The sequence below is a fragment of the Marmota monax genome, unplaced genomic scaffold, assembly GCF_021218885.2.
Source record: "Marmota monax isolate L192 unplaced genomic scaffold, Marmota_monax_Labrador192_F-V1.1 WCK01_AAM20220418_F8-fsc02183, whole genome shotgun sequence".
NCBI classification, from domain to species: Eukaryota; Metazoa; Chordata; class Mammalia; order Rodentia; family Sciuridae; genus Marmota; species Marmota monax.
Window position 1 is genome coordinate 1 of NW_026694784.1, and position 10403 is coordinate 10403.

Consider the following 10403-nt stretch of genomic DNA (forward strand, 5'->3'; position numbering starts at 1 on the left):
AGATGTTCTTCAGGTTAAAAAAAAAAAAAATCCACTGACCGTGGACTGAAACCATCACAGATCCTAAAAGCTGACTAACATGATGATTTTGTTTAAGTTTCATCACTTTTCTAAGGCAGGGGATTTCGAAGGGAGAGTACAGTCCTCCTCTCTGCGCAGCAGTGATCTGCTTGCAGGAAACCCCTCAATGTAGGGTAGGCTTGCTCCTCAAGGGAGCTGCAGATTGCGAGCTGTAGAAACCACGTGTCTCGCACCTGCAGAACGCTCTGCGCAGTGATGGGGTCCGCCAGGCTCCAGGCTCCTCTGCCAGCGAGAAGGAAGTCGCCTTCCCACCCTGCGGTGGTCGGACGCATCCTCTCCCTGGAGCCCAGCTGGCTGTGCACAGAGGCCTGCAGACCGCGGGCGAGGACCTCCACGCCAGCGCTCGCTGGAGGGGTCCGGCTTTGTGCCCAGCTCGGACCCGGAGTGAGATTTCCCGGAGTCACCTCCACAGCGGCTGTCACCGCGACCTTCGGTGTCCAGGGGGACACGTGGGAGCCAGGCTGCTTTTATTCTAGGCGGTCACTGGTCGGCTCTTGACCGCCTGGAATAAAAGCAGCGTGTCCTCGGAGCAAAGGCCCAGCCGTCCACCCTCCGAGTGCGAGGCGCTCCCCCGGCGGAGCTGACGCGTCGTGCTGAGAGCGCCCCGGGCTTTCTCGGGGGTGGTGGCCGCCGCCTTCTCAGCGCAGGAGGGTCCGCCGACAGGGCTGGGGCCGGGGTCCTTTGTGGGGTCCCTCGGAGGGCCTCCCATCTCCCTCTAAGCCGCGGTCCCTGCCTCGGTGGCCAGTTCCCCTGCTGAGCGGGGATTGCTGCACCGCCTCGTTTTCCTTCTTGGCCTTTCCACGTTTCCACTGCCCAGGGGAAGTCCTGTCCGACACGAGTGGACTTCCTCGGTCCTGGGCCACCGGACCCGGGCCCGCCGGGAAGAGACAAAGGGTCACCGAGGAGGGGCGGTGCCAGGGAGCCATTTCTCCTTCACATCCTCGGGCGCAGGTCGGGGTTGGGGAGAGAAGTTCTATTACAACGAACCCACGTTCCGGGAGAAGGGGCGCCGCGCACCGCCCGAGCCCCCGGCGGGAGGCGAGTTAAGGAGGGAGGGGCCGTGCACTTCCCGCAGCGGCTGCGGGGGCGCGGTTCGGCCGAGTGGACCGCTGAGGGCAGGGAGCGGCCGAGGGACCGAAGGCGAGGCGCAGGTCCGGGGCGGGGCTCCTTCTGTGACGTCATCACAGGGGCGGGCGTATGTAGATAAGGGGGCGCGGGGGCTGCTGAGCGGGCACCTGCAGCACAAAGGCCATCCACTTGCTGTGCTGTGGGAGCAAGCGCACGGCTCTAAGCAGGGTACACTCGCTGTGCGTGTGGACGAAGGAGGCCCGGGATTGCGGCTGTGCAGTGACCGTGTGTGTACAGTGGAGGGCGAGGGAGGCTGTGCTGCGAGGGCAGGCGAGCGAGTCATACTTACCTGGCAGGGGAGATACCATGATCAGGAAGGTGGTTTTCCCAGGGCGAGGCTTCTCCATTGCACTGCGGAGGGGCTGACCCCTGCGATTTCCCCAAATGTGGGAAACTCGACTGCATAATTTGTGGTAGTGGGGACTGCGTTCGCGCTCTCCCTGGCAAGTTTGTTGCTTAAAAGCAGATCTCAGCGCTTAAGATGTTGCGTAGTGTGCAGGGCAACTTCCATTGTTCTTCGTAAGATTTTGCTAGAACATTGAGGTTGAAAATTGCTTTCTAGCAAGCGAAGGAGAGTGTCGTTTAGTTTTGAATTGTAAAAGGGTTTTTCCTACCAAAGGAGGTACTTTTCTGCAAGCAGGTTTCTACACACCCCACCTTTCCTCCCATTTACTGAAGGTGGGTCTGGGTTGACCAACTGTTCTGAAGAAAATCCCCAGTGGTGTGTCCTGGCTGCTGTCGGTTGGTCGTTCTCTGAGGATCTCGTTCTCCTATTGGTTTTTGTAGTTCTATTGAATAGAAATTACCTGGCCCAATGGAGGACACTCTTCCAAGGCGCGTTCTCTACCACACTGGTCCCCTTCCCTTGGTACCTCTGGGATTAATTCCAAGACCTTCAAGCTCCCAGATGGTCCTGATAAGACACCCAAGTGGATTAAGGTGGAGCGCGGCTCTCTCTCCACATCCCCCCCCCAAAAAAAAAATAATAACACCACCACCCCAAACCTAGATGCACGGGGTTACCAGCGGAGTATTCAGAACAGTGCAAGTACAGGTCTGGAGGTCTACAGACTGATCTAGTTTGATGAAAAGCCTTCGCTTCTCTCCGACAGCGTGGAGGTTTCCTTCCTCATATAAGATTCCTGGACCACGACAGGTCAACTCTTAGCGCCTTACTGAGAATACTGGAGTTTTAAAGTGTCTAGGAATTTCCTTTTCTCAAGGCTGTTTTCACTACTAAGGCTCTAGATCCTTGATGGAGGAGCTTCTGAACAAAAGCAGCCTTCCAATGCAGCCACTGGGCGGGAGTAGCACAGAGTGTGGGATTGGGTTCCCTAGAGTCTTAGGAATTTGAAGAATGAAATCCACTGGGCGGGCGGGCGGGGGGGGGGGGGGACAGCAAAGTAACAGGATTTATTGAGTAGTAGAAAGAAGATGGAGCTCACAAAGGGAGGGGGTCCCAAGAGAGGCATACCAGAAAATGGCTATTATCTAGTGGTTTATGAGAATCTACACGAGCTATTTGAGCTAGCCCCCACCCAATCCTGAGTAAGGCATTCCGTGTCCATGGCCTCCTCACCTGTTCTTTGATCCAGTCAGGTTACTCTGTGTCCCTTTGTGATGGGGGTCTGGGACCAGACAGCAGGTGTCTTACCAGTTAGTTTGTTTTGGTTTCATTTTTCTCTGCTAACCCAGAAGTAGGCCTGGCCTGCATGAAGCCTACCTTGTGTCTGTAGTTTCTCAGCCCTGCTGAATAAAAACCTGACCTGAAGGAGTCCAACTCTCCTACCTGCCCATTTTTACCCTTTCTCCTGCCTCACTTGGATAGTGTCAGACAAACTGACATTACTACAAAAGCATTAGGTTTTGTCTCCCTTTGGGAAGCTCATTCTTTTGGTCCTAGATCCACCAGTGGCCCGTGGGCTGGCTCTATGAGTGTGCTATGCCTCAATTTTGCAAATGTCTTATGAAAAAAGAATATTAAGTACTTCGTGGATTTGTTGCATGACTCAAATGTGATGATCTAGTGCAGCCTGCATTAAACTGAAAGACCCGCCGATTCCCTGTCCAAGAAAGACGCATGAGGCACTGGCTGCAAACGCAAGAGGTGATTTATTGCTACACAGGCGCCTGCGGGTGCTCAGCAAAACCTCAGCCGGAGCTTCGGTGAACTGGCACACCGGGCTTTGGGGTACAGATCTTTTATAGGGTACAGTGGTCAGTTTCCCTCCTAGCACAGTAACAGGTATCTCATTGGCTCTTTTGAATCCAGCATATAGGTCACTTAAAGGGTAAACTTGTTTTTCACTATAGGTTCCTGGAAAAACCACATAAAAACCATTTGTTATTCATTGTATGGTTTTTCATTGTATGATCCCGTTTGCCCAACCGTGCCGGCTCCTTTCCCAACCATCCTGTCCTTTCTTAATCGTTTACACTTAACTGATTTTCTGAAAAATACATCTGACGTCTGTGCAGGTGCGGAAGCAAGCCCTGGTGATTTATTACTGGGCCTAAAGTTATTGTGCTGGGGTCTTTCAAAACCTAGGCTGGAAAGAAACAATCTCCAAGCTAAGTTCTCTCCCTTAATTATGAAATACAAAAGAAAAGTGCATAGGCTTCTTGTTAGCTGCAGAGTGGGCTGGACACTGGACCCCTGTCTGTCTGCTTCCTTATCGCTTGTTTGCCTCAAGGCTGAGCACTCAGGCCCACTCAAGGGTGAGCACCCAGCCCCACTCAAGGATGAACACTCAGCTCCCACTCAGGGGTGAACACTCAGCTCCCACTCAAAGGTGAGCACTCAGCCCCACTCGGGGGAGAGCACTCAGCTCCCACTCAGGGGTGAGCACTCAGCCCCACTCAAGGGTGAACACTCAGGCCCCATCCCTCTGGTGAAATGGAAATCCACATCTGACCCCTGCCCCCCTCCCTCTCCCCCTTTCTCTCTCTCTCTCTCCCCTGTCAATCAGACACCACCACAATAAAGACCTCTTGGTTGTTCTGAGTGTCGTGGTCACTTTCCTTTCACTTCTGCTTTCACAACATTTGAATGAGTTTGTATTTTTGAAGAAAAACCATACACAACGGAGCTCAACAAATAATCACTAACAGAAAGACAGCTGGAGACCCCGAATTGGGTGATTAAAACCACACTGAAGTATAACAGATGCATCAAAATAACATTTCAAGAGAAATTAAATATTTTGGACTAACAATATAAATACAATCTATAGAAATTTATTAATAGAATCAAAGCAGTATATACAAAAGGAGACATAGTCTACTTAAGTATTCATGTATTTAAAACTGGAATCAACAGCTCAAAAGCTTGTAAACAAAGCACCAAGTCTAGGTAGTTTTTTATTTTTTAAATAATTCTACTAATTAGGACAGGAGAGAGAGAGAGAGAGAGAGAGAGAGAGAGAGAGAGAGAGAGAGAGAGAGAGAGAGAGAGACCGGTGTGTGTGTGTGTGTGTGTGTGTGTGTGTGTGTGTGTGTGATACCAATTCCCTGTACAATTTCTTCCAGAAAATTTAGATCAAGGGACAACTTAACTATTTTATGAGGCAAGTTCTAGTTCAGTACCAAAACCAACAAATGACCGGGGTGTTGAAATAATCTGGGTTGCTGCCCAGGTTTTCAGAATCAACCCTGGAGGGAGTTAGGAGCAAGAAGGAAACAGAGCCTGCAGGACTTTATAGGAGGGGGAGGAGGATGTACAGGAGAAGAAGGAAGAGGAGGAGGGGAGGAGGAGGAGGAGGAGGAGGAGGAGGAGGAGGAGGAGGAGGGAGAGGGGGAACCAGGGCAGGAGGAAGAGGAGGAGAAGGATCAGGGGCAGGAGGAGCAGGGCAGGAGAAGGGGCACAGGGGGCTGGCGCAGGAGGAGGAGGAGGAGGGGGGGGCAGGAGGAACAGGGCAGGAGAGCTTCCCCGGAGACTGGAGCCAATTCTACTCAGTTCTGTTGTCGCTGGCGTCTCCCTCTGAGCTCTTCCCGAGGCCTTTTCATGAGAGTAAAGGACCGGTGGCCCTTGGCCAGTGCGCTGGAGTGGGCAGCACGTGGACTGGCTGCGAAGAGCGCGTGAAAACAGGCGGGGTCCACAGACAGGACGCAGCTTGGCTCGTCCCGGGCTCCTCCTCCAATCCCACGCCGCCCGAGGCCGTACGTGGGGGGGGGGGCTGGGCTGCAGAGCCCCAGGGGATCCAAACTCTGCGCAGAAGGCAGGGCGCCCGTCGGGGGGCGAAAGCAGGAGGGTTAGAAGGGCGTCCCCCTCGCCGCGCTCCTGGGCCACCCTGAACTTTGCCCAGACGCCGCGGACTGACTTTGATCGTGGCCACCAGGCACAGGGGCGGCTGTCCGGCCGGCGGCGGCCCCGCGAAGAACCCGCGAAGCGAGTGGGTCTGGGCTCCGCGCCTCCCGGTCCCGTGGCCCTGCCATCGGGCGTTCCCTTCCGGGTCCCCTTCTGCAAGGAAAAGGGGCCCAGTGATCTGTCCAGTGCCCTGTCCAAGTGCAGGAAGTGAATCTGTGCGCAGGAGCCTCCAGATCCGAGGAAAAAGGGTGGCGCGGGTTTGCAGAGGACAGACGGGAGGGAGCGGAGGACAGGCAAACCGACACTGCGTAGTCAGCCTGTGCCTGCCGAGGTCCCGTCCTGTGTGGCAATTGGGAAATGACCCTGAGGTCGTGGTCTTTGTGGTCTTTCCTGCCCAGGGTTTGCTGGAGACCAGGGGAGGGAAGGCGAAAGCGGGGCTCCGAGCTGCGCCAAGAAAAGGCGTGCATTGGCCGGGAATCGAACCCGGGTCTCCCTCGTGGGAGGCGAGACTCCTCCGCGTCCTGTCCAGGTCGAGGAGCTGGAATAGGCAACAGCTCTGCGGGGACGGCCAAAGGTCGTCGCCTTTACCGCGCGTTCCCGCCTCTGCTTTCCCCTTTCTTCTCTCTCGGCTGCGGTGGGAACCGATTCCGTCTCGGAGCGTCGGCCCTAGGCGCGTCGACGTGCACCTCGGCCCACTCCCGTCGCGGGGTGCAGCGCCACGCCGCCGCTCCCCGCTGGCCGCCGCCTCTGAGGCCACCCGCTCTCGGCGCGGCCACTCGCCCACCCCAGCCCCGGGAGCTCCGGCTGGGACCGCGCAGGCAGTGCGCAGGGCTTCCCGGCCTCCAGGGGTTACCAGGAGACCACCGCGAGGGGAGCCTTCTAACAAGAACCTCGCCTTTGCCGAACTCTGGGAAATCCGCCCTCGGGTTCTTCGGGGGGACTCCTACGCGACGACGTCCATGGCTTAATCCAGCAAGTCCTAACGGAGCGCCCGAGGAGGGCCGAGTCCGGGAGTCGGCGAGGGGACCCAGGACCACGTCGTCGACCTCTGCCTCGTGGAGCCCCACCGATGCACACAGAAATCCGAAATGCAGGGGCGAGCGGCCGGTCGTGTGGGCACAGGACTTTCCCAGGGTGATCCTGGCGCAAAGAACAGACAAGGCTACCACTAGGACCCACCCGGCGTCTCCCCGGGCTGCGACTCCTGAGACAGGGTGACTTAGCTCTGGGCCAGGGCGGTTCCGAGTCCCTTCTGGCTCGGAATCCCGCAGTCGCCAAGTCTCCTAGGTGACAAACACCGCGATTCACTCTGTGAATCCCTGGTTGCTCTTGGCTTTGGAACTTGGTCGGGCGCCCTGCAAACCCTAGGGCGCGTCGTCCTTCCTCCCCACCACCTAGAGAGGGGACTCATGTCTGTGTCTCTGTGGCGCAATCGGTTAGCGCGTTTGGCTGTTAACCGGAAGGCTGGTGGTTCGAGCCCACCCAGGGACGCCAGCGAACTCTTTTAGCCTCCTTCCTGCTCTCACGCAGCGGGACACTTACAGAGCACGACCTCCTCCTGCCACAGTCATGCCACCAGGCCTTCCTACTATTGATGGCATAGCGGTCTGGCACCTGAGATACTTAGACATTGAATTCCCAGGGACAGGAGGCCAGGACGACCAAGGCGAACCCTTTCATCAGCAACCTGAGATAGACATCAGTATCCTGTCTCCACTGGGATCCTGGATTTGGATTTGGGGATTGCTCTGTCTATACTATTGCCACCTTCATCAGATTTTCGATCCTCTTTTTTTTTTTTTAAATATTTTAAGCCTGTCTTCCTTAGTGTGTGCTATCACTATGAGAGTCTAGTAGGAGCAGTGCTTAGCCAAGGGGCTTTCTGCCGCAGTCCGGCTGCAGCAAAATAACCGGGGGGTGACGAATAACTTGTGTACGTTGATACAGCAGGAGTGGGAGCCGTTTATTGCAGGACAGGAGCAGTATTTATACATTCCACACAGCTTATCTAATTAGCATAAACTCGATACATCAGTCAACCAATCAGGAATCTCTACACTTAATGGCTCAGTTTTGTTACTTCTCAAACCACTCCCTCTGGCATTTTGCCAGGCACCATCCAGACTTGTTTACGAACTCCAACATTCCCCTGGCTAAATGCCAGGTGTTATTTTGACTTGTTTACAGACTCTAACAGCTTTCCATCAGAAGGTCCCAGTCGACATGACACATACACATATTCCGTCGCGTTTTCTGAATAGCTGAACTTCCTGGATGCTTTAAAGTCCTCCAGTAACTAGTTGTTTTCTGTGGTGGCCTAGTCAGGGCTGGAGAACTCTGCCCAAGTGACCACAGCTTTCTGACAAGCCACCTATCCAAAGGAAGTGTGTTAGTCAGTTTTACATTGCTCTGACAAAATACCTGAGAAATCAACTTAGAGAAGGAGACATTTATCTTTGCCTCCGAGTTTCAGAGGTTCCAGTTCATAGTTGCTTGTGCCCATCATTGTTGGCTTATGGTGAGGAAGAAGGCCATCCCAGTGGGAAACGCTTGACAGAGCAGAACTCTTCACCCCAAGGGTGCTGGGAAGCGGAAAGAATGAGAGTGTTAAGAAGGGTCAGAGACAAAACATACCCTTCCAGGGCATGCTTCTCTGGCTAACTCCTGGTTCCGCCACCTCCCAATGTCCATTTAATCCTGGACCTACCAATGGATTAACCAGAGCCCTCGTGATCCAGTTGCTTCTCAAAAGCCCCACGTCTGAACGTTGCTGCCCTGGGGACCAGGAGTTTAACCCAGATCCCAGCTAAACAGGAGGAATATCTTGGTGCTTCTAGCCATGGTTTTCCTCCTCACCATTCCTCTCTTCTTCATAAATATGGGTTTGGGTACATGACAGCGCCAGTGCTCCCTCCTGTACAATGCAATGAATTAGCATCCAGATAAGTGTCTATTTTTCTTTAACAGAAGTAGACATGGCTTTAAAATTAGCCCATCCAGTCCACATGATTGGCGCCAAGAGAATCCTGCCGCCTGTAACAGGTACCTGAGGGCTGTTGGATGTCTTTCCTCAGCTCTCCTCAATATTTGAACTCTTGGATTTTACATACTTCGTGTGGTTAATGAACAAGGAATTTGTCTCTCTCTTCTCTTGTCATCAAATGATGAATGCAGGTTACAGCTCTCGTGATCTGATCATTCCATCTCCTGCTCACACAGGAGATTTGGGGATTCCCCATCTCCAAGCCATAAGAGGACTTGAACTTGGCCATCACTTCTCCTGGATATCCAGCTGGCTGACTTCTCATCTAGGACTTTTGGTCTCCATAATCATGTGAGCCATTTCCTTTCAGTAAGTTTCTCTATACATATCATATTTGGACCTTCTTGGGTTTGTTCTCTGAAGAACCCAGACCAAACACAGAATTTGCAGCAGTTTTGTTCACCATACTTTTGAAAAAGGAAAAGAAAAGAAGAAATTGTGGACAGTTCTCAAGAATAAGGATCGTGTTCAACATTTCCTTCAAGACAAAGTGCAAAAATTATTTTATTGAACCTATTTCAGTAAAATAGTTTTAGCCTTAGTGTCTTCTTTCTTGTTTATTTGTTTATTTATTTATTTATTTATTGGGCTGGGGATGGAACCCAGGGCCTGCAAATGACCTTAGTGTTTTCTAAACAAAGTTCAAATCAAAGAGAAATATACTTATATTTTATTTGGCGAATGCATTTTAAACGTAATTCAGATATAATCTTAAGAACTCATAAGAGAGATCCCCTGTGGCTTCTTTACCAGTTTGCTCCAATGGTAACTTCATGGTAATATTTGAAAAATGGTGTGGCGGGAGTTAGACATGCTTATACCATAGAACCAGGATATAGCCATTGGCACAACCAAGTTACACAACGTTTCAGTCTCGTCCTTCAGCCTTTGATCCACACTCTGGTAACTAGAACATTAGACCTTTTTACGTTGTTTCCCAGGTCCCCGTCGGAGGGCTCTGCTGGTCTTCCACAGGAACCCTAAGGGCAAGGCTGGCAGAGCAGCTCAAGGACGAGCCCCAGGGTGAGGAGCCCCGCAGTTCCGGGGACCAGGCCCGGGCTCCGTGCACCGCCCCGACGCCGGGTGGGGCAGGGGACCAGGACCGGAACCAGCACTTTCCACACGCACTGCCAGGGCTCCCGCAGGCGTCAGGGACCCGCAGGAGAAGGCGGAGCTAAGTGAGCCGTGGCCAGTGCCGTGGGGCGGGGCGCGGCTCGTGAGGTCACAGACGGGGCGAGGCGTATGGAGATGAGGCAGCGCAGGGGCTGCTGCGTGGGCACCTGCCGCTCGCACGCGGAGGCTTTCCCGGGCTGTGGGAGCCGAGGCAGGACTGCTGCGCGAGGCGGGGTGGATGCGCTGCGCCAGGGCTAAGAGGACCCGGGAGTGTGAGAGTCAAGTGACCGTGTGTGCACAGTGGAGGGCGCTTGAGGCTGCGTTGGGCGGGAAGCTGAGCCACTCAAACTTACCTGGCAGCGGAAACACCACGATCACGTAGATGGTTTTCCCAGGGCGAGGCTCCTCCATTGCACTTGGGAGGTGCTGACCCCTGCGATTTCCACAAACTTGGGAAACTCGGCTGCATGATTTGTGGTAGTGGGGACTGTGTTTGTGCTCTCCCTAGGTTTCTCTAAAGGACAGTGAAGCAGACCTGTACCTATGTGTTAGCTACAGCTGCGTCTCCCACACCTCCCTGTACTCCTGTCACCTCTCCTTTAGTTGTGTAGCTTTGAGTAGTTTGGTTTCCGTTTTCTGTGCTTATTTTGCACCCAGGGCAGGTGAAAATAGTGGCGCAAGAGCATTGTGTCTCCTGGCATTAAGGGTCTTACTTCCTAAACGAGTTTTCGG

At 53.6% G+C, this 10403-nt stretch overlaps 3 non-coding genes across 3 annotated transcripts; all 3 read left to right on the forward strand.

The window, feature by feature from the left end:
- The first annotated feature begins 1490 nt into the window (after nt 1–1490).
- LOC124079977 (U1 spliceosomal RNA) lies at nt 1491–1652 on the forward strand. Its single transcript, XR_006847547.1, has one exon. It is a non-coding gene; the product is annotated as a U1 spliceosomal RNA (small nuclear RNA).
- Nucleotides 1653–6932: 5280 nt separating this feature from the next.
- On the forward strand, nt 6933–7006 carry Trnan-guu (transfer RNA asparagine (anticodon GUU)). Its single transcript has one exon. It is a non-coding gene; the product is annotated as a tRNA-Asn (tRNA).
- Nucleotides 7007–10016: 3010 nt separating this feature from the next.
- LOC124079978 (U1 spliceosomal RNA) lies at nt 10017–10179 on the forward strand. Its single transcript, XR_006847548.1, has one exon. It is a non-coding gene; the product is annotated as a U1 spliceosomal RNA (small nuclear RNA).
- The last annotated feature ends 224 nt before the right edge of the window (nt 10180–10403 follow it).